Genomic DNA, 24,450 nt, shown 5'->3' on the forward strand with positions numbered 1-24,450 from the left:
TCCCTTGTTGTTCGGTTGCTCAGCTGTGTCTGACTCTGCGGCATCCTAGACACCAGATTTCCCTGTCCTTCACTATCTCCTGGAATTTGTTCTAACATCCCTAGAGGTGAGTATATCATAGCATCTTAAATAAACAAATAAGCAACTACCCCCTTCCCTCCAGCATTTCCTTTTGTGGCAGAACTGCTAGTTAGCTCTCCAGTATAGGTTGCTAGTTAAAAGTACACGTAAACTCCGTTATCATCCACAGCATCCCACCTTGGAGGGCATTTAGACTTATAACCACCAAAGGATGAAGATCACTGGAAAAAATGAGCAAGGCGTATAAGGACTAAGTGCGGGAAAAGAAATTATGACTCCGAAAATTCACAGACCATGACAATTGGAAAAAAGATGATATCAGCAAATGTGGTGATTTTTCTACAGCACTCAAATTCCTGTCTTGTATGTCAACTGAAGAGAACTTTGTCCCAGGGATATCACACCATAATCCACATACACGCTGAGGTTTTGAAATTTTTTAAAATAATAATTGAAAAAAATTTTTAAATAGTCTTCTACTCCAGTTTGTTCATTACCTTTCTTGGTGATATTTTCTGATGTTTGGACAAGTGATCACTTTATTCTATTGACATTGTTTCACATCCACGTCATTTTTATACTTACTGTACATCACGTTGCTCAGATTTAATTTATGAGCAATTAAACAGAGGTGCTGCCCTTTTAAAATATCTTTCTACGTGTTTAAAAGCGGCCCAGGGAAAGAACAGTACAAGGAGGACACAGCTGAGCCGTGGATTTAATGATTCTTCTGCGGCTATGGACTTGATCGAATATCTAAAGAAAGTGATGGCTCCTCACCCCACTGCCCACCCTGGGGAGGCGTGCACCTATACAAGTGAGTGTGTGCTAAGTCGATTCAGTCATATCTGACTCTTTGCAACCTCATGGACTGTAGCCTGCCAGGCTCCTCTGTCCATGGGATTCTCCAGGCCAGATAATAGGATTGGGTTGCCATGCCCTCCTCTAGGGGGTCTTCCTGACCCAGGGATTGAACTCACAGAGCTTGAATTTCTCAAGTCTTCTGCATTGACAGGTGGTTTATTTACCACTAGCATCACCTGGGAAGCCCTGCACCTATGTATATGGACACAAAATTTCAGGATTTATGTGGAGCTTTGCTCCTCCTAGAACTTCTGCTTTAAAGAATTAATTTACTTCCCATGCACTGGTAGGAAGATTGCAGTTTCTCTAGTTCATGCTTGCAATGATTGTTTTCTCCTTCTTCAGGCAATAGCCTACTGGAAATAAACCTTAAATAAACAAACCAGGTGAACTCTAACAGAAAACAACCAAACTACTTAAAAGAAAATGAAGGTGAGCAACCACGCCTTTCTATGTGTTTTTATTTGGCTTTTATGAAAATGTTTTGGGTGTGGGAATTCAGTGTTTACAGCTGTGAGATTCTCTCATCCTTTGAACCCCATTATATGTAGAGCAGCTGTAGAAAGAGGTGAAGGTCACAGATAAAGACTTAATCATCCATGCAAACTACTTCACTGCATATTTTGCATAGCATTTCAGAGTGTTTAAAATAAGTGCCCACCTATTTGAGATGGCTGGTAAACATGAAAGAGAACTAGGAAACTGCATGGACCGTGATTTCCATACCATTTGCAGGACTGTTAAAAGACATTGCTATCAGCAATGATTGCTCCGAAGTGGTCTGAAAGGGGCGTGGGTTTGGAAGAGGTATTATTTACTCTGAAGGAAATATCGTTTTCTTTGTTCTGTGGGTAAGTATCTCATCTAATTGCTCTCATTAGGTTTTTCTCTAGAGAAACTGGCACTGATCAGTATTTCTCTGGAGAAACTATTGAGTGATAGATCATCTATGGTTTTTTTTTTCTTTTATTTGTAAAGATTAACTCAATAAGCCTGCTGATACTACACTTAAATGATTTACAAATAAAATAAATACTAGTCAGGTGTCCATGATCCTTTTATTCCTTCTTCCTTTTCTTTCCTGCCCTTAAGGAAATTGACTTTGAATAAAAACCTTCACCAAAGAGTGACCCAGAACCTGGGAAAAAGAGAAAATTTCAGCTACTGAGCTCTACTGGTTAAGAAAATCCAAGGGCAATAACTTGGAAGGAGATATTTCTTGTGGAAGCCTCTACCACCATCATCATCCCCAGCAACATCAAGACCATCACCACCACCTCCATCTCTATTACCCCCATCATCACCACTTCCATCGCCATCATTATCATCACCATTACTGCCACTACCATCATCAACGTTGTTAATATTATTAACCATTACTATGTGCCAGGAACTGCGCTGGGAACTTCCCTTGCATGGTTTTAATAAACCTCCTCCTTCACATGAAGCGGGGCATTTGCACACGCTAGTTCCATTGCTCCAAGGCTCTCCCCTAACCCTCTCTGATTAGCACTGATGGCTTAGCAGCTAAGCCGAGCACAGCATAGCATCCTTCAGAGAACTCTCCAGACAACACTTCCCTGGTGAAGAGCCCCATCCCCAGTTCTATGTCCTTCCGTGCCCTTTGCTCTTCTCCAGCTCCGGGAAAATGGGGACCACGTCGCTTCTTACACACGAGGCAGGCACGTGTATGCATGTCACACACAGCACACTACCTGGACTTGAAACTGTAATTGCTCAATGCATGCTGCCATGGTGCAGCCGCAGAGCGTGGAATTCAGATACCGTTCCAGTGCTTTTCAACTTTAGAGATTACCCGCTGTTGCTGTACCTTCCCCCCTTCCTCCTCTGCCTTCTTTCTTCTCTTCCTCCTCAGCACAACAGTATAGTGTATCAGTAAGAGGGATGGTTTCGTATTCAGACATCTGAGTTTAAATTCAGATAGTACTGCAAAGCACTAAGTGCTCACTATTTATTATTACTTTGATTACTGTCCTCTCCACTTCCGAGCTGTGGGTGGGGTGTGTCAAATCAGACGTATGATCATGTCATTTGAACTAGCCAGGGCACCTGTCAATGAAACTGATAATTTAAGACTGACAATATTGGGGCTTCCCTGGCCACCCAGTGGTTATGACTTTGAGCCTCCACTGCAGGGACATGGGCTTGATCCCTGGTCAGGGAACTAAGATCCAGCATGTCTTCAGTGTGGCCAGAAAAAAAAAAAAGGCAATATTGGTCCAGAGAGGCATATAACACACAGAATTAGATGAAATTTTTTTAATTAATAGTTTACTATGACTATAGAAAGGGAAAAAGATTACAGACTAGTTATGTAGATAATGGTGATGGAAGGAGGATTCTAGTTAGAGGGGGCTTTAACCAATTAGGAAAATTTGGGAACTATTTGAGTGGTAAGTAGGGATAGTGAAACCCTGAAGACCTTGGCCTAAGAACCAAGAAGGGCAGAGAGTGGAGGATGAGAGAAATAAAGGGTACCTACAAAAATTTCTGGAAATAGATGGAGGATATTAGCAAAGATATGAAATGTGATGGGAATTTACTGCAAATACAGAGATTGATCCAAATACTAGTTAGCAAGGATAATTATTAGCTAAAATGGTGGTGAATTAAGATAAATTTTAAGATAAAGCATGAATTTGCTTCATTCTCTTTCTTTCATCCTTTTTTCTTCTTTCTTCCTTTCTTCCATTAGTGTTTTCAAGGATTTGTTGTTGTTCAGTTGCTGTCATCCGATTCTTTGCAACCCCATGGACTGCAGCATGCCAGGCTTTCCTATCTTTCACTATCTCCCAGAGTTTGCTCAAACTCATGTCCGTTGAGTTGGTGGTGCCAGTTTGTACTAATACACTGGGTATATTATCACCTTCACATTAAAAATCAGCTAACAAGGAAGGCTATAAAGCAGTATCAAAAACTCTCTTAAATTTAGTAAAATCACTATGGCATGACAAACTGGATTTACAGGGTCAACGTGTGAGAAATAAATGAGAAAATTTTATATATCTGTGTACATGTTGCAAAATAGAGAAAAATCAACATATCCTAGAAATTGGTGCTATAATTGCAGGTTTAATTTTACCAGTGGTTCTATTTCTCATAGTTTCCTGTGTTGGAGTTGATGGCATGGGAATGAATGACCACAGAATTAGTAATTATCCTATAATTTAAAAAGTGTGGTCAAATTTGTTTCTGTTAGCACTAAGTTTTCCACTTGCATAAAAACTTACTAAACAAAAGATTTGGAGGAAATGGATCAACCTCAGATTCCTTACACTAGAAGCTAGTAAAGATAATGGTATCATAAATCTCACCATCTTTTCGAGAAAATGAAAAATAATGGTTGATATTTATCTCTATATAGCTAAATTCATTAAATCCCACTGTCTTGAGATGTGGACAGAATACAATAAAAAGTATTTTTGAATTTTAATTTTGCACAATAAAATTGATTAAGATTATTCTGGTCATTCTACTTTTTTATAGGACAACAGTGACTTAAACCAAAAGCTGGAAATCCTCTGTGTAAGTTTTCACCTACAGTAAGCTCACACTCTCATATTTTTACATAAATTTCCCTTGATTCTAATTTCTCAAGACAGGAAAATTGCAATAATTTCTTTATACCTACAACTTTACCAGATGCAGAGAGGATACCCAATGAGAACTGATTGATGAAGATAGATACATCTATGGTCTTGAGATTATAGTTTTGTAACACTAACTTAGTGGCTAACTACCTGGGAAAGAATGTAGGTAGGGAGACCTGGATTCACCAACAAATTACAGAAAACAGTCACAGAAATAGTCCTTTCCTTAAATGACGGTGGAAGTGTGGAGTGTTAGAGAAGTAGGAGAACTGGGTGCTTTTCTAGAATTCATCTGTTTGGTCTTGAGGTTACTTGTCGTGAACACATACCTAGTCCACATCACCTTTCAATGATGGTGATGGTGGTGGTGCTCTCATCCTTTATTTTTATCTTATTTTTTCATCACTTAATTAATTTTATTTTTCGTTGGGCTGGGTCTTCATGCTGTGCTGGGACTTCCTCTCGTTGCGGCGAGTGGGGGTTACTCTCTAGCTGCAGTGCTCAGGCTCCTCATTGCGGTAGCGTCTCTTATTGTGGAGCCTGGACTCTAGGTACGCGGGTTCAGTAGGTGTGGTTCGTGGGGCTTAGAGGATGGGCTCAGTAGTTTTGGCCCTCAGGCTTCATTCCAACTTGGCATGTGGAATCCTCCTGGATCAGGGATCAAACCTGTGTCCCCTGCATTGGCAGGCGAATTCTTATCCACTATACCACCAGGGAAATCCTGCCCTCATCCTTTAAGAGAAGCCCTGTGGTGGATGGTCAGAAACTCTGCCTAGATGGAGCAGCTGGATGCAGCTTATGTGCCTTCTTCCTGTCTTCTCAGCCCAAGAAGAATATGGAGAGACTCTGGGAGGAGCAAGCTGTCCCCAGCCAGAGATGGCTGAGAAGCCAAACACTTCAAGACAAAGGACGTGGTGAGACGTTCGCTGACTCCAGCTACAAAGCAGGCAGAGCAACCCACTTCTTTCATTTACAACTGGAAGATCCACCCCCTCAAAGGACTGACTGAACCATCGTGAACACAACGAGTTCTTGAGGTATTGGAGTAATTGGCATGTTGGAACTTGAAAGTAACAGTGATTCCTTGTTCCTGATTCTAAATGCAATGCACGGTGATTCCAAACATTTTGTAGAATACAGAAAAATACAAAGAAGATAAAAATTGGACTTCCCTGGTGGGGCAGTGGATAAGAGTCTGCCTGCAGGGGACACAGCTTCGATCTCTGGTCTGGGAAGATTTCACAAGCCGCAGAGCAACCAGGTCCATGCTCCACAACTACTAGAGCCCTCTAGCTCTAGGGCCTGCGAGTCACAGCTACCAAGCCTGTGTGCTGCAATCCAAAAATAAATCATTTTTTAAAAGAGTTTGAACTTCTTTTTTTTTAAAGATAAAAGTCACTTGGGATCATCCAGAAATTATAACATTTAACCTTTTGTAATTTGTCCTTCTTTTTTCCATAAAATAAATGAATAAATATGTAAAAGCAAATAAGATCATAATGTACATAGTGTTTATAACCTTATTTTTTCCTTAATATACTGTGATCACTATCCCATATCCTTACATGATTTTTAAAAAAAATTTTATTGAAATATAGTTGATTTACAATGTTGTATTAGTTTCAGATAAAGCCTTAAATGGTTTTTAATAACTGCAGAGCATAACTATATTTATCTAAACTCTTTTGACCATGTAGGTTGTTTACAGTTTTAGAATTAAAAAGAATGCATCCCCGAAATAGTTGGAATAATCCTCCCACTCATTAGCCTGTGAAATCATCCAGCCCATAAAAAACTAACCATGCTATATTTGGGGCCACTCTTGCTTTCTGAAATGGTCCGCACTCTCTCTGTGAAGTGTGTTTCTCTCTAAATAAATCCACTTCTTACCTATCCAAAAAAAAAAAAAAAAATGTGATGATGAATCCCCTTGTCAATAAATCTGTACACTTTTCTAAGATATCCTTATGGTCTGTTTCTCTACAGTAATCATGTTTTTCTTAATTTAGAATCAGATAAAAACACCTTTAAAAGATATTTTTTTTAAATGCCATTGACCACATACCCATATACAGACGCACACTAGAAAAGGCTTAATCAATTTAAGAACACCTCAGGCTTGTCTCAAAAGTATTAGTGGCAGAATCTTCCACTCTTAACCTTTCCACACAGTCACCAATAAATTGTGACTAGGTAAGTCTGAGAAAGCACACTTCATTTAAAAAGCATCATTTGGGGTGAGGTTACCTTGGAGAGTGATGGATTCATGATATACTGAGAATAATGAAGTGAAGTCCAATTTGATAAAACCTCTCATCCCTTACTTCACTTTTTTTTTTTTTTTTTGGCCTTAGGGGATGAAGGAGAAAGACAATTTTCAGAGCTGAATTACTGAGATTTTCCACAGGCTAGCATTATGCTCCATGCCCTTCAACCTGCCACGATGGGAGCCCTTCATTTTTAATTTCCTGGTCCCTGTCTTTCACTCCAGATGGAAAAAAGAATCTCAAAATCTGTCCTTGTATTGCCTCTAAAAGGGTTTTTGCAGGTTTGAAGTGAAATGTTCAGCAAATCACCAGGTATTAAATATCACCTGTGTCATTACTCACATGCATCATTGAAACAGCCTTTAAAACTAGAAGTGAGGAAGTGGATTTTATTTCCATAACTTGTAAATCCACCACAAGCCTTGACCAAACTCCATGGGGAGAGCCTGTGACATGTGACTTCCTCCCAAGCCACCTTGATGTGACCTTGCTGGGTCAGGAACCTGAGGGCCTAGAGTAATATCAAGAAGGGACTGACTGCAGAAGCTGGAAAGCATGAACACTTGGGAAGAATCTCAGTGCTGGGAGGCATTAGTGAGTTCCTTGTCTCACTGTGCTCCACTAAATATCAGGTCTGTCCCTAAGGCCAACACGGGATGAAACCAAGATGGTGGTGATGTTGGTAAAATGTCAAATCTGGCTCTTCAACTGTTTTCTACCTTGATCCTACTTGGGTTGCCTTATTTTACTCACATGCTCAATTTTTTTTTTTTTTTTTTTTTAGTATCTCAGCATTAACAAGATTAAGGCTTCCCAGGTGGTGCTAGTGGTAAAGAGCCTGCCTGCCAATGCAGGCGATGTAAAAGACGTGGGTTTGATCCCTGGGTTGAGAAAATCCTGTGGAGGAGGGAATGTCAACCCACTCTAGTATTCTTGCCTGGAAAATCCCACAGACAGAGGAGCCTGGCTGGCTACAGTCCATGGGGTCGCACAGAGTTGGACACGACTCAAGCGACTTAGCATGAACATTAACAAGATTCTCTCTCCAGAAAGAATCTGATAGGAGGTTTATTACCCCTTCCCCCCAACTTTAGTAGAAGGCAGGGTTTGCTAAGCTGGTGGGGAAGGTGAAGGTATCTTGTTGCCCCCAATTTTATCAGTCATAGAGGGCTCCCCAAGAATAATTTGCCTCTTTTTATTTTTACTATCTGTGGAGAATGTTTATTAGTGAAAGTGGATTAGAGTTGGCGTAGGTGAATTTTCAAGACACAAAGCATGATACTTTTAAAAAATAAGACTCTTGCTCCACATAGTTGTATTATTTGTTTGAAGTCAAGAATAAGAGTCATATAATAAGAAGGATCCCAATTGGTCAGCAGACACAATTATTCTCTCTTTGCCCTCTTCTTCTGGGTGTCCTTGAACTCTGATTCTTTGGACAATGTTGCTGACTCATTTGGAATGGTGCAGACACCCACCTTGGAACTGACATTCAACTGCTGCTGTCTGCTTCTTTGATTTTCAGTCCAGCTCCTGCTCGAGTTATTCAAAGTCACCACCAGAGTCTTTCTATAATGCTAATGACAGGCACCCTCTATTAGCTAAAAAGTGATGTCCTTGAAGCATACATTAATTCTTGGGGAATAGAGCTGTATATTAAAGTTATTTTCTAATCAGTTTCTCTGGCGTTACAGTGAACTGCAACTCAACAAGCAAGGAGGCTAGTAAATCATAACTGGTGGGGAGAACTCATTTACTAAACGTCTTAAACGCTCACATTCCAGTTTGGCCACAAGGATACTGGGAAGAAAAGCTCCGGAAGGGACGAAGTCAGACGTGGAACATGAAGCATTGCTTGCAAAGCTACTGGGCACCTGTGTGTCTGTGCAGGCATGCTGTGCACCCATGTGCAGGGGCTCAGTGGGGTGTGTGTCATGAAGACAGGATGGCCAGACTGGAACCTGGAAGTAACAATTCCAACAGGCTGGCCTTTCTGATGGGTTTTAGTGCCATGTCCCAAGAAAGTTGGACTTTCACGAACACACTTTCTCATATTCAAGTTTTCAGATAGTTTTTCTCCATGAATATGAGGAAATGATAAGAATTAACCAAAAGCACTGCGGACAGTGACTGCAGCCATGAAATTAAAAGACTGTTTTTCATTGGGAGAAAAGCTATGACAAACCTAGACAGCATATTAAAAAGCAGTGACACATCACTTTGCTGACAAAGGTCTGTAGAGTCAAAGCTATGGTTTTTCCAGTTGTCATGTACAGATGTAAGAGTTGTACCATAAAGAAGGCTAAGTGCCAAAGAATTGATGCTTTCGAACTGTGGTGTTGGATAAGACTCTTGAGAGTTCCTTGGACTGCAAGGAGATCAAACCAGTCAGTCCTAAAGGAAATCAAGGAGGTTAGTAAATCATAACTAGTGTTATGGAAGGATTGATGTTGAAGCCGAAGCTCCAATACTTTGGCCACCTGATGTGAAGAGCTGACTCATTGGAAAAGACCCTGATGCTGGGAAAGACTGAGGGCAGGAAGAGAAGTGCATGACAGAGAATGAAATGGTTGAGTGGCATTGTCGATTCAATGGCCATGAGTTTGAGCAAACTCTGGGAGATGGCGAAGGACAGGGAAGCCTGGTGTGCTCCGTGGGGTAGCAAAGAAGTGGACACTAGCTACTGAGCAACAATAGCAACAGCAGTGAGGAAAGGAAAAGAATTAGCCATGAGATAAGCACTAGTCTTTGAGTTACTGCTTTGAATTTTCTGGCCATGTGGGAGCAATTTGTTTCTTTGGTCTCTTATGACCTGGTGTTAGCTGGATAGGAGCTAGTGCTGATACCATTGGCCAAGTATGCCTCGTCTGTCTGGATATCAAGTCAAAGTCTCACAGTTCATCTCTATTGATCACCCCATAGTGAAATGAATTATTTGTGCAACTCTGAAGTCAGCATTTGTTGTGAATTCAACTGAGAACCCCCATCCCCCCCGCCTTGACTTGTCAAGAAATGGGAGGATTACTTTTTCTACAGACCGGAGAGTGATCTTCAAAAACACGGGTCAGGAGTAGACTCTTTAGGCCAAACACAAATTTATGCAGCATGTCAGCATGGAAAATAAATAAAAGCATGTCTTTTCTGGTACCCCTGGCATTCAACCGTGAAACTCTACAGCACGAAGTCGTCTCTGGATGAGCTATACTAACCAAAGTGGAAAATTCCTCTCCAAATTTGTATGGAAGCAGAACCTGCTTGCGCTAAGTGGTAACGCATGGAAAGAACCTGGCAACGTTGACAGATGTCCTAGAAGCAACTCCATGCAACTCATTTTTGTGTTTACAGTAGGGATGTTGTTAAGGATGTGGTTGATGACATCCCACAGTGTTTCCTTTATGAAGATCTGCTGAAGACATTTTTCTCTTCCCTCAGCCCATGATTAACCACATTTCTCCTGAGCAGCTGGGTATAGCTTACATATTGTAGCTACTGTATATTGAGGCCCATGCCTACCAACAGTATGGGGTTCTATCGCAAACTTGTAACATGGGGTTCTCCAACCTTGCTACACACTAGGACCATCTAGGGAGCTTTTTAAGCGTGAATGCCAAGGCTGACCTCAGACCAATTGCATCAAAATCTCAAGAGGGACATTGGCATTTTTTAAACTTTTCTGGTTGATTCTGACATGCAGCCAAGGTTTAGAACCACTGCCTTGGGGCCTTATCACACATACTACGGGCCCCACTTTTTTTGTATCCAGTTGTCCAATTTGTTCATTCTGTACATGTCTTCGTTAGCCTTGTAAATCTTTCTTTGAAAGTGAGTGGATGTGCATTGTGTTCTGTTGCCAAGTCGTGTCCAACTCTACGACCCCATGGGCTGCAGCACGCCAGGCTTCTCTGTCCCTCACCGTCTCCCAGAGTTTGCCCAAGTTCAAGTACACTGGGTGTGCCCACATACATATATACACACCTTGTTGATGATGATTAATGAATGAGTTAAGAATAGTCACTTTTGGGGGGTGGGGGGGCGGTGTGGAAATCTAAGTTTTCCAACCATGGATTGAACCTGTGCCCTCTGCATTGGGAGCACGGAGTCCTAACCACTGGACCACCAGCAAATTCCCAGTCACTGTTTTTAGGTTAAGTTCAATAATTCTTACCACCTTGTCCAATAGTACATATGTTGGTCTCCAAGAAGCAGATGCCAAATCTCAATTAGACTATCAGCTGCTGGAGGGCAAGGAAGCAATACAGAGCAAGCGTGAAGAATGTGGGCATCAGGATCCCACCCATCTGGGCTGAATGCCAGTTCTGCCCCTCACTGTGTGACCTTGATCTGTTCATTCATCTGAGGTGCTCTTTTTATCTGTAAGAGGGCGTACTACTGCCCCCACAGAGTTTAAGGATTCAATGCAACTGCATGTAAAACATTCAGTAGCTTGCTTATCTCAAGCACTCAAAAGTGGTCATTTTAACCATTTAAAAATGTTTTTCTGTCGCTTGCCCATAGAATGTCTAGTATGTTAAACTTGCCCAAGTTGACTGGCTAAATTAGGGCTTCATCAAATGTTTATTTAATAAACTCAGATGTTCTTCCTTAAAAAAAAAAAAAGAAGATGATGAAACAGACGCCAAGATGGGCTGTACGGACAAAAAAACTTGCCTGCAGAAACATCTAGGAGGGAAATGAAGGAGAAGCTGGGAAGGGCTTGGAGAACTAGCAATGCTTGTGTGAGTCTGACCTCAGGGAAGGAAGAAAGAAAAAGCATAAAGCGTAGGTGATCCAGGTGGTACAGTGATAAAATACCTGCCTGCACCTCAATCCCTGGGTGGGGAAGATCCCCTGGAAGAGGAAATAGCAATCCACTCCAGTATTCTTGCTGGGGAAATCACATGGGAAAAGAAGCCGGGCAGGCTACCATCCATGGGGTCACAAAGAGTCAGACACCACTGTGTGACTAAACACACACACACACACACACACGGTGGGTGTCGCGGCTCTAGGTAAGCTTGGCAAGGCCGATGAGGAGCCCTAGAGCCCAAGTCACCAGTAAGAGGAGCTTGAGGCCCCCAGGGGCAGGCCAGATTTAACCCCCCAGCGGAAGGGTGGCCTCCTGCTAACAGGTTGGTAGATTTCAGACCATTGCCCAGGACCCATCAGTCAATCATTTTCCCTGCAGCTGGAGAGCTGGGAGGCACATTTCTACGGCAGCCTCCGTGCATCACCTGAATTCCTTTTCCATGCTGACTCTTGCTATTATTTGTGTTTAGAAATAGCCAAGGATTATGAGGGATGAGGATGTATGACAGGAGGATGAAAGAAAACAGCGGAGCCACGAAAATGACAAATGTGGGTGCCTGGACGTGGCTGCAGGGGCAGACAGGGCAACACCTGGAGCATTAATTCTGGTTCAGCCACAGGATGAAGACAGAGAAGTGGGGCGGGGGCAGGAATGACAAGTGAGAGAAGAGTGATGCTTCTAGAATAAAACATTTGAATGGGAGTGAGTGAAAAGGACTGTGACAGGAACCACTGGATCAAAGTGTGGATGTCATTTGCACCTAAGAAATGGAGGCATATTTCAGCCGCCTCAACTCCATTGCTTCAGCAAAACACATTTTGGGCTTTAATAGTAACAAACACACTTTGGTTCTTTAGCGTCATGGTTTTTCATCCTGGTTCCATGTGGTGATCATTTGGGGAGCTTCAGTGTACTGATGCCTGAGACTCCACCTTGATAATTAAATCAGAATTTTTAAGGGCAAGCATAGATATCAGTATTTTTTTAAATTTTTAATTGGAGGTTAATTACTTTATAATATTGTGGTGTTTTTTGCCATACATTGACATGAATCCGCCACGGGTGTACATGTGCTCCCAATCCTGAGCCCCCCTCCCCCCTCCCTCCCCTTCCCACCCCTCTGGATCATCCCAGTGCATCGGCCCTGAGTGCCCTGTCTCATGCATTGAACCTGGACTGGCGATCTGTTTCACATATGATAATATACATGTTTCAATGCTATTCTCCAAGATCATCCCACCCTCGCCTTCTCCCATAGAGTCCAAAAGTCTGTTCTTTACATCTGTGTCTCGTTTGCTGTCTCTCATAGTGTTATCATTATCACCTTTCTAAATTCCATATGTATGCATTAATAGGATATCAGTATTTTAAAAAAGCACCTCAGGTGGTGGTAATGAGCCTTCTAGGTTTAGCTGCTTCAGCAAATGGTTCCAAAAAACTATTAGCAGAGTATGTGAAAGGCCCATGAATAAAATATACATTTATTCACATAAATATCCGAGAACAATCTGAGGGTATGAGCATTGTATAAGGAAGGTGCTTCAAAGTGCTGAGATTTAACATTTAAATAACCCATGAAAATTGTATTTTCAGCCTGGCTCTTTCTGTTTGCATCAAAGACCATCACACACATATCATCTGCTCTGTCACACCAAAATTAGAGGGGAAAAAAATCCTTTCTCTCTGCCTTCTCATATTCTCCTGGAAGCAGGGTGAAAATGGGTTTCCATTTAATAGGCCAAAGCAGAGAGAAAGCAAGGGTGTATGAGTTCACTGCATGGAAGGCAGAAGAAAATACACTACTGAGGGTTCATTTCAATAATTACTGACTCCTTATTTACCCTGTGCCCGATGCTGGGCAGGGCACTGGGACAGCAGCCACAGACAAGGTGAGTGGCACTTCTAGGATGCCCAGACCCAGCCCTGCTTGAGAATGGAGGGCCCGCAGCAACAGCTGTAAAAACAGCAGAGACCTACACAGTGGAAAGGAGAAGGCCGTTTGAATAAAAACCAACCACCCAAGAGGCAGTCCAACATTGACTGTAGTAGTATTTTATGGTAATTTTATTTTCAGTAGGAATCATCAATCATTAATTAATTAGGAACATTTTATGGGGACTTCCCTGGCAGTACCAGCGGTTGATACTTTGCCTTGCAAAGCAGGGGACGAGGGCTTGATCCTAGGTTGCGGAACTAAGATCCCATGTGCCTTGCAGCCAAAAAACCAAAACACAAACAGAAGCAATATTGTAACTTTAAAAATACGGTCCAATTCTGTAAAGCAAATATCCTTCAATTAAAAAAATAAAGTGGCAAAAACAATAGAATGGTCCACATCAAAAAATTAAAAAAAAAAAAAAAGAAAGCCAACACTGTGTAGGATACTTCACTGATGTCATAAAGGAGGCCCTGGGAATTTGTCTCATCTGTTTTTTGGGGGCTCCCATGGAGAGTTTTAAGTCTCCTTTCAGTCAAAAAGCCCTTGTCATAGATTGAGCAATGATCCCCACCCCACCCCAAAGATGTCCTAATCCCCACACCTGTGACTATGTTGTATTCCATGGCAAAAGGAACTCTGCAAATGCGAATAAGGACTCTGAAATGAGAGAGGATTATGCAGGTAGGTACACTTTAATCAATTTGATCACATGTGTCATTAAAAGAGGAAAATCTTTCCCAGCTCCAGTCAGAGAGGGAGCTCTGAGGATGGAAGGAGGGTCACGGGGACGGCAACGTGACGGGAGAGTGGGGGCTCTGAAATGGACGAGGCAACTGTGAGCCGAGGAGTGCAGGCAGTCCCCGGAAGCTGAAAAAGGCAAAGAAAAGGATTCATCTCGAGGGTTTTTTGGAAAGAAAGCAATCCTACCAACGTCTATTTTAGTCCAGTGAGACTCACGTTGGATTCTGACCTATGGAACTATAAGGTAACAAGTTGGTGGTGTTATATAAACCACTAAATTTCTGGTAATTTGCTGCAGCAGCAATGGGGAACTGACAGCTTCCCCAGTGGGGAAGAAGCTGCCTGCGATGCAGGAGATGAGGGCTCAGTCCCTGGGCTGGGAGATCTCCTGAAGGAGGAAATGGCAATGCCCTCCAATAATCTTGCCTGGAGAATGCCATGGATAGAGGAGCCCGGCGGCTACAGTCTACAGGGTCACAAAAGGGTTGGACAAGACTCAGCAACTAAACAACTACAGTCCCAGAAGGATACCAAATCCACTTATAGGAAGAAGATGCATGAGACTTAAATGTTTTTGGATTTTATTTTTTAAACTTTTTGGAATAATTTTAGACTTGTGGAAGAGTTTCCAAATACTCTCTACTCAGCCTTCCATAATGTTAACATCACACAGAATAACAGTGACATGACTGGTGTTAAGAAGTTAATACTGGTACAATACTATAAACTACAGATTTGATTCAGATATTATCAATTTCTCCACCAAAGTCCTTTTTTTCCCCCTTCTGTTCCAAGGTTTCACTTTGCATTTAGTCATCATGTCTTATTGGTCTCCTCCAGTCTGTCACAGTTTTCTCAGACTTTCCTTGTCTTTCACGATCTTTAGTGTCTTCAGTTTGGGTTTGTGTAATGTTTTCTCATGAGGACAGTGAGATTGTATTATTGAGAAGAACACCTCAGAGGTGAGCTTTTCGCAGGGCATCATATCAAGAATTCATGATGTGGAGTTGTTACTAGTGATGTTAACCTTGATCACTTAGCTATAGGTTTTTCCACTGTAAATTACCATCTTTCACTTTATAACTAGTACATATAGTTTTGGGAAGAGATACTTTGAAGCTACACAAATATCCTGTTTCTCCTTAAACATTGGCCCCACTAATGCCTTCTTCTACCGGTGAATCTTACCTGCAACAGTTACCGTTGGAGTGTAGTCATGGAGACTCTAGTTTCTTTAGTCCTTCTACATTTGTTAGTGGGAGATCTATAGGGAGAGTTGTTCCAAGTTGTACTTATTTATTCAGTTACTTATTTACATGGGTGTAAGGGTATTTGCTTTATCCTTTGGGTTATGACCCAGATCCATTATTCTGTTGCTCAAACTGCTTCAGTTGGCCACTGGGGGCTCTTTCAAGTAGACGTCTGTGCCTTTCAATATGCCTCAGTCCGTTTCTTTCTTTCTTTCTCTCTCTTAAGAAACTTTCCTTTTTGTTTGTTTGTTTTCTTGCATTGCTCATCTTGTATTTACCCTGCCCCACCCCTGGGATCATACACCACTCCAAAGAGGACCCTGATTTCTTTCATTAAAGAAGAGTATTTGGAAGCCGAAGTTTGGACTCTAGGAGGGCTCATCGCTACTCGGGGGTCACGCTTCTAGTCTCTCACAGCAGACAGGACTAGAGATATGTGTATATGTACCAATTCATGCATACACACAGTTAATATATGTATATTTCCATATCTCTCTGTTTACATTTATACTTTAAAAATCAGTTCACACTGATTTCTCCAACTCCAATCTAACACCCCAACCCTTTCTTTTTAGAATCTGTTTCTCCAACTGTGAGAAACCTGGATCTCATTACCTACAATGTATTTATCTTTTTTGTTTTTTGAAGACAAGTATATTTTATTTGCAACTCTCCCAGCTCCAGCAATCATACCACTGACCCGTCCAGGCTGCCAGGTGCTGGTTGGGTTCTAGGTGGAATGTTGGGGGATTCTCCTGGTTCTGTTGTGGCTGGTGGATCCATGGTTACCAGGCAGAACCCTGTGGTAGGTCTAGTGTAATGCAGTGGCTGTGATCCTCTGTGGAGCTTGGCTTTGGGATGACCCTTTGGAAGGTGAGTGAGGTGGTAGTGAAGACGTTGGTCAATGACCTGAGTCCACGACTGACTTTCTGCAGCCTCCAAAGGGAGACAGGGATGTGTCTGCTTGCCATCACCTTATTGGTGGGTCTCCTATTTACATTAAGACTTGTTCAGTCTATTAGAAGCCGACTTTACCTAAGACGTGAAAGACAGCTCTCAGAAACACTGGCTGCATGGATTAATGAGAAATGCCAACTCTCTGACCAGTTTAGGGTGGCTGAAAAGGACTGTGCAGAGACTGAATTGGTTCTAGAGAACGCCAGGCTAGAAAAAGAGACTTTAAACATAAGCCAACTTACAAATACTTACAAGAAGGTGAAGAGGACCAACTTGATGTTGATGGAAAAATTAACTTCCTTGGTTAAAGAACTGAAAGAGAAACCCAAACTCTCGACACAGAAAGAAGAGATAGAGGAGATGCTAATGATGCTTGAAGTCATAGAGGAGATCACGAGACTTAGCATCTCACAGAGAATTTCTCCAAACCTGCCAGGAGGCCAAGAGTCAAGCCCAGATGGTCCCTTCTGCAGGAGGGGTCCTAGGATTTAAAACAATGCTGTGCTCCTCCCCCCGCCCACCCCACTCCACCCAGGCCTCCTGAACGGCCACACTGTGTTCATCTACCTTGGCCTCCATCTAGAGGGTCATCGAGGCCAGCGGATCCAGAGGAACACCCCATCAGATGTAGTTCCTCCACCTTCATGTACTGGATACAGCAATGACCTCCTTTATGGTCCATTCCTTCCTCCAAATATAAAGAATCTTGGACTTCCAAGAGCAAAGCAAGAAATGTGGGACTTCCTCTTGACATAAAGTCTGTGGATTCTCTCTCATTAGCAGTGGAAAAAAAAAATGTTGTACTTAAGAGACTAATCTTTTATTCAAGCTGAATCCTCATCAAACTGCATTTCTCAAGACAATGTTAATATCACTTGTGTATGATATCTTATAAGTGAACTCTTTATATTTTATTCTCTATATAAATATAATTTGAAAGTACATTTGATTTAACAATAAAGGCTTAGTTGTTGACAGAAATACTTTTTGAGTTGCATTTTATAAAATATGTTTACTTATTAGCTCAACCATATAATGCATATCAAATAGTTTCAGAATTGTGAACCCATATCCTTGTGTGGAACAAATTACCAACAACAGTATTTGTGTGTTCAGTACAGTTCAGTCACTCAGTCGTGTCTGACTCTTTGCAACTCCATGGACTGCATTACGCCAGGCCTCCCTGTCCATCTCCAACTCCCAGAGTTTGCTCAAACTCATGTCCATCGAGTCGGTGATGCCATCCAATCATCTTATCCTCTGTTGTCCCCTTCTCCTCCAGCCTTCAATCTTTCCCAGCATCAGGGTCTTTCCTGATGAGTCAGTTCTTCGCATCAGGTGGCCAAGGTATTCGAGTTTCAGCTTCAACATCAGTCCTTCTAATGAATATTCAGGACTGATTTCTTTTAGCATGGACTGGTTGAATCTCCTTGCAGTCCAAGGGACTCTCAAGAGTCTTCTCCAACACCACAGTTCGAAAGCATTAGTTCTTAGGCACTCAGCTTTCTTCATAGTCCAACTCTCACATCCATATATGACTACTGGAAAAACCATAGCTTTGACTAGACCGACCTTTGTTGGCAAAGTAATGTCTCTGCTTTTTAATATGCTGTCTAGGTTGGTCATAGCTTTTCTTCCAAGGAGCAAGCATATTTTAATTTCATGGCTGCAGTCACCATCTGCAGTGATTTTGGAGCCCCCCAAAATAAAGTCTATCACTGTTTTCACTGTTTCCTCATTTATTTACCATGAAGTGATGGGACCAGATGCTATGATCTTAGTTTTCTGAATGTTGAGCTTTAAGCCAACTTTTTCACTCTCCTCTTTCACTTTCATCAAGAGGCTCTTTAGGTCTTCTTCACTTTCTGCCAAAAGGGTGGTGTCATTTGCATATCTGAGGTTATTGATATTTCTCCCAGCAATCTTGATTCCAGCTTGTGTTTTATCCAGCCCAGCATTTCTCAGGATGTACTCTGCATATAGGTTAAATAAGCAGGGTGACAATGTACAGCCTTGACGTACTCCTTTCCCTATTTGGAACCAGTCTGTTGTTCCATGTCCAGTTCTAACTGTTGCTTCTTGACCTGAATACAGATTCCTCAAGAGGCAGGTCAGGTGGTCTGGTATTCCCATCTCTTTCAGAATTTTTCACAGTTTTCTGTGATTCATACAGTCAAAGGCTTTGGCATAGTCTATAAAGCAGAAATAGATGTTTTTCTGGAACTCCCTTGCTTTTTTGATGATCCAACGGATGTTGACAATTTGATCTCTGGTTCCTCTGCCTCTTCTAAATCCAGCTTGAACATCTGGTAGTTCATGGTTCACGTACTGTTGAAGCCTGGCTTGAAGAATTTTGAGCATTACTTTACTAGTATGTGAAATGAGTACAATTGTGTGGTAGTTTGTGTATTCTTTGGCATTGCCTTTCTTTGGAATTGGAATGAAAACAGACCTTTTCCAGTTCTTTAGCCACTGCTGAGTTTTTCAAATTTGCTGGCATACTGAGTGCATCACTTTCACAGCATCATCTTTTAGGACTTGAAATAGCTCAACTGGAATTCCATCACCTCCACAACTTTGTTCGTAGTGATGCTTCCCAAGGCCCACTTGACTTTGTATTCCAGGATGTCTGACTCTAGGTGAGTGATCACACCATTGTGATTATCTGGGTTATGAAGCTCCAGATATTTGTGTGTAGTCTTCTTATATTTAGCCTTACAGGATCCAGTCAAAACACTGTCTTCCAAAGATACTTAGGTCCGCTGCTTTCTTCCCCACTGCTTAAGTGCTTAACCATTTTTACAACTTGTCTATTATTAGATCAAAATATAAGATGACACACAATTCACTCACTTTCATGCTCTCAACTTGAAAACATCCCTTTGGGCACATGAATAGTGCTTTTGCACCTGGTCCAACTTTGTCTCTGAGACTGGACTTGGAAATCTTAGGCTCTAATACTTTGGAACTCAACTCCTTTAGTCCTCGGTAGCCATCGGTTCTGTAAAATAAATTCAACAGTTACTATAAAGCACCCGTCAATCCTGGGTAGCTTGGACAGTTCCAGCAGTAATTGTCAATTTCTAGCCTTACATGGTTATTTGCCATCTATGCATCTCATTTTTTTTTTTAAATTTCAAGCTCCCTGAAGGTATTCATTCCATCTTTACAGCCTATTAACAGTCCACCTTGGCCACAAGAGATGCTCACATATTAATAGCTTTTCCATCATTATCTATGATGAATTGAAGTACAAGATTATAGATACTAAGTGTGATGGATCTTGTGCTACCAAAAGAGAGGCAATATCTTCTTTTACCTTGAACCCTCTTACCTGCATCCTTTTCTGTCCTCCTCTTGTTTGGCTAAAACTTCTGCTAAGTGTACACTCCGTTAAAGCATTCTTGGACCTCCTTTTCCCCTCTGTTGCCACTGGGAAGCCCAAATTCTCTTCTTTCAAACATTGTGTGCAGACCTCCTGTGTAAAACTTATGACACTGAGATATAATTGTTGATTTTCTTACCCACTTTCCTCACAAGGTATTGTGGCTTTTTGAGTGCTGGCCTTGGGTCTTCTTCATCTTAGTATCCCTATCACATGGCTTCAGCATATAGACGTTCAGCAGGGGTTCACCGAACAGAAGAATAACACTAGTGGTTAAGGAGAGATATTACAGATGCATTAAAATGTGTTGTTATCTGGTCTTGGGAGCAGGACAGCCTGACCTTTGGTGACAAGTGGGCACTTGCGAACAAAACCCAAGTGTGAAGCTGTCTAATGTGTGGACAAATGAATGACTGGGACCAGAAAATAATTAGGAAGATAAATAATTATTAAGCACCTATTAAGTGCCAAGAATTACCAGATTCTTTACATGTTTTACATCATTTTAACCTTCAACAACCTAAGTCAAATGACTTTCTGTCTGTGCAGAAGAGAAGCATCTTGCACTGAAAGGTAGGTGGTTAATAACTTGCCTAGTTCTCACAGCTCTTTGGTGATTGCAGTCCCCTTCCATCTTCCTGCAAAATCAATACACTTCCTACTCTACTATGATGTCTGAAGGGAGAGAAATGCATTACTTTCACTTGTGAAATTACTTGAAATGTAAGTCAAAGAGCTTTATTTTGTAAAAATGTTGTTTTTTTAGCCACTAAGTCATGTTCAGCTCTTTGCGAAACCATAGATCGTAGCCCGCCAAATTCCTCTGTCCATGGGGTTTCCCAGGCAAGAATACTGGAGTGGATTGATTGCTATTTCCTTCTCCAGGGGAATCTTCCCGACCCAGGCACTGAACCCGTGTTTCCTGCACTGCAGGGGGATTGTTTTTTTTTTTTACCACTGAGCCACCAGGGAAGCCATTTTGTAAAAATAAGTTAAAACAAATAAAAGTCCTTAAATTGATGTCAAGTTTTGTTAGCAAAGTAGTCAGATGAAAAATCTTCTAACATTGTTGATGGTACCCCTGACCAACCTATTACACAGTAACTGAGAGACTTGAATGATTTTGTTCATGTCTAATACAGGCTTATGGGGTAAAATTTGGCAGGCACTTGGATAACCAGTATGCCCATAAGAAGTGGTAGCTGTTATTGTTGTCTAGAATACATGACTGCCGCTTTCTTTCCCCCAGAAGATTCAAAGAGCCAAAGGGTCATGGTATCATTGATTTTGGTATAAGAATCCAGCTGAATAAAGGCTTTCCTTTGATTTCTGTGGTCTCACTCATTGGATTGTAGCAGCTGGATATCATTAGAATGTCATACAACTTTTATTGGGTCTAAACTTGGCTCCATGAGACTAGACAGGGAGTGATTAGGAGCTATTTTTAATACCCAACTCTTTTCAAATGGATTCCTCCTAGACCACAGTTTTTGTTCGGCAAATTATTATGATTTTAGAAAGGGGGAAATTTGTTCCACTTCAAAAATCTCTCCAAACACTCTGTGTTGCAACTGATTTTGCTTTCGAGCCAATTTCGTGTGCTTGGCAAGCAAGGTATCAGCAAGAGCATCTTCCAATGAAACACCAGCTTTCACTTCCTCATGGATGGCCACTCTTTCACTTCAGAAGACATTCATTGCCCCCCAAGTTAGACATGCAAGAGGTCAGGCCAATTCTTTCCAAGCACAGTGTCCCACTGCTCAAGGCATAATTCGCCTGTTTCATCAAGTTGATTAAAATGTTTTGTTACATCCTGTGACAACGAGCTTTCTCAACTCAGAGCAAAGAATGGTGAATGAGGAAGTAGACAATGATTTCAATCATTTACTGGAGGAGGACTGTAAACAAAGAAAATTAGACAAAAAAAGTGTTGAGCATGTATTTGCAAGCCCTCTCTATTTCAGCCAAGTTAGTTGAACAATCATGTCGGAGGTGATCAATTCAACACTTTTCCTTAAAGGCTTGGGAAAAAAAAAATACAAACCTCAGCTTCCTTCTCCTTTACTCATGACTGTATGGAAGCATTTTAGATGATTGGCGAAATGAAAGACAGATGGACAATCTACAAAATAATCTTAATTTAGAAGAAAATTATAGGGCTACCCTTTTGTGCAAGACCTGCTCAAGAAAAATCAAAATTTACCTTTTGAACTAAGTCATTTTAATAGCCTGCTGAAACAAAAGCCTTACAGCTGTGCTTGCTAAGCTTTTTTGCTACTCTTTTTTTCTTTTTCTCTCATGCAAATGAAACCAAGAAAAACATACAGCCATGCAAACCCCACCTCGGGCAAGTCTGAGAATATATTATTTCTCAGAACTCAGTTGGATTTATGGTCTATCTAATGTGGACTCTGCTCTTAGAAGATAAATATAGGAAATCATTTCAAAAGGATAACACTTTTGCTTAAAACAAACACAGTTTTCTGGCTCCTCCTGAGCATGCCTCTAGCCCTAGGCTTTATTATCTTCAACTCTAATTTTTTTTTCCCCCTGTACTTCAGCTCTGGGCCTTAAGAGGGTGCTGGGTACATGATATGTACTCAGGAAATTTTATGAGGTGAATTCATGAGTTTTTTGGGGGGGATAAAAACCTTCTTGTTGAATACAGGCAAAAAGTTGCTTGATCATTATTCAGATTTTCTCTCAGCATTAGCCAGACCACCAGTGGAAACCACTAGCTCTATTCAAGCCTCCAGTGTATCACTGTGATAATACTGGACTACCCACTTGGGGACCATAATGGACACAGTCAAGTCAAGTCAAATCAGGTCCCACCACAACAGACTCAGAGCTTTCCTCTGTCTCCTCATTAAAGGGATCAGGAGACGCCACTGACAGGTCTAAAAATAGTTACAGGGAGCACTTTTTCTCCAAGCCCTCTTCCCATATGCCAATACACATCACTCACACATACCCGTACCCATACCCCAGATCACATGTGAATGTTAATCATTTACATATATGCTATGCCATCATACAGGAATCCCCTCGCACTCTCAGAAATCATATCTCTCTCACTCTCAGAAAATGCTTTTTGTGTGGCTCACCACACTCCCCCCATCCAGGGAAGGATGAACCATCATCGTCCTCATCGTTGTTATGGCAATAAGCAAAGAATCTAATTTATTTGATATGTAGGATGTACCAAATTTGTTCTAAGCACTTTACATCTATTAGCACTTTGCACCTATTAGCTTTTTTGATTTCCTACAAGGTCAAACTATTCTATCCATTTTACAAATGAAGAAAACGATGATTTAAAGAGCATATAACTGACATAAAGAGGAAGTGAGATTTGACTCCAGGCCATTTAGTTTTGGGGGCTTCCTCAATGGCTCAGTGGGTAAAGAATTCACCTGCAATGCAGGAGATAGAGGAAACCCAGGTTAGATGCCTGGGTCAAGAAGATCCCCTGGAGAGGGAAGTGGCAACCCACTCCAGTGTTCTTGCCTGAAAAATCCCATGGGCAGAGGAGCCTGGTTACAGTCCATGGGGTCACAAACAGTGGAACACAACTGAGTGACCAGCACTTTCATATTTTTTTTCCATTTAGTTTTGGAGCCCCATACTTAAAATAGATATATATTTATTTATTTTGGCTGTGCTGGGTCTTCACTGCTGCACGTAGGCTTTCTCTGGTCTCGTGAGTCGGGGTTACTCTCTGTCTCAGCACACAGACTTCTCACTGCACTGGCTTCTCTTGCTGCGGGGCACAGGTTCAAGGGCACGTGGGCTCAGTGGTTGCAGCTCCCGGGCTCTAGAGCACAAGTTCAGTAGTTGTGGTACACGGGCTTTGTTGCCATGTGGCATGTGGGATCTTCCCGGACCAGGGATCAAACCTGTGTCTTCTGCATTGGGAGGTGGATTCTTTACCACTGAGCTACCAGGGAAGCCCAGAGTGCCTTGCTTTTAATCATATGTTAAAATGTCTTAGGCCAGGCCAGTTACAATAGTTCTTATTCTTGACCAGCGGCGATTGGTTAACATGTGGGCATGTGACCCAGTCTTGGCCAATGAGAGCCTTCTCTGGGACTTAGGCTGGAGATACCAGGAAAGAGATATATGTTTTTTTTTTTTAAACTGGAATGCTAAGCTGGTTTGATGCGGGTCTAGAGCTACTTGTGACCTCCTTTCCCCTACTGGGGAAGAGTGTGTCTGACAATGATGTCAACACAGTTGATAGCAGAGCTTACATTTAGAGAGAAAGAGATTCAGAAAGACCTCATTTAAGCTTTTTAAATGAATTAGTATGAGATGGTTTTCTTCTTTTCAGCTAGAATTTTAACTGATACACACCAGAATCTTACCTTACACATATACACTTTTGCTCTACATAACAGGTCCAAGAATAGCACTTGACCTAAATTAGGTCAATCAGAACAAAGGTAATGAATTCCGAAACGACTAAGTGGTTGAGAAAGTGGACTCAATATTTCTGGTTGGACCTAAACCCCCAGAAGAAGTAAGTGCTGAATTTGCTGCCAGTAT

At 41.6% G+C, this 24,450-nt stretch overlaps 1 long non-coding RNA gene across 2 annotated transcripts; it reads left to right on the forward strand.

The window, feature by feature from the left end:
- Positions 1-676: 676 nt before the first annotated feature.
- LOC139036273 (uncharacterized) lies at positions 677-6,035 on the forward strand. Of its 2 annotated transcripts, XR_011488971.1 has the most exons (4): positions 677-898; positions 1,291-1,377; positions 2,038-4,491; positions 5,380-6,035. It is a non-coding gene; the product is annotated as an uncharacterized lncRNA (long non-coding RNA). The 2 variants fall into 2 exon arrangements; XR_011488972.1 differs by lacking the exon at positions 2,038-4,491.
- Positions 6,036-24,450: the final 18,415 nt, after the last annotated feature.

Source organism: Odocoileus virginianus, chromosome 8 (assembly GCF_023699985.2).
Source record: "Odocoileus virginianus isolate 20LAN1187 ecotype Illinois chromosome 8, Ovbor_1.2, whole genome shotgun sequence".
Classification (NCBI taxonomy): Eukaryota; Metazoa; Chordata; class Mammalia; order Artiodactyla; family Cervidae; genus Odocoileus; species Odocoileus virginianus.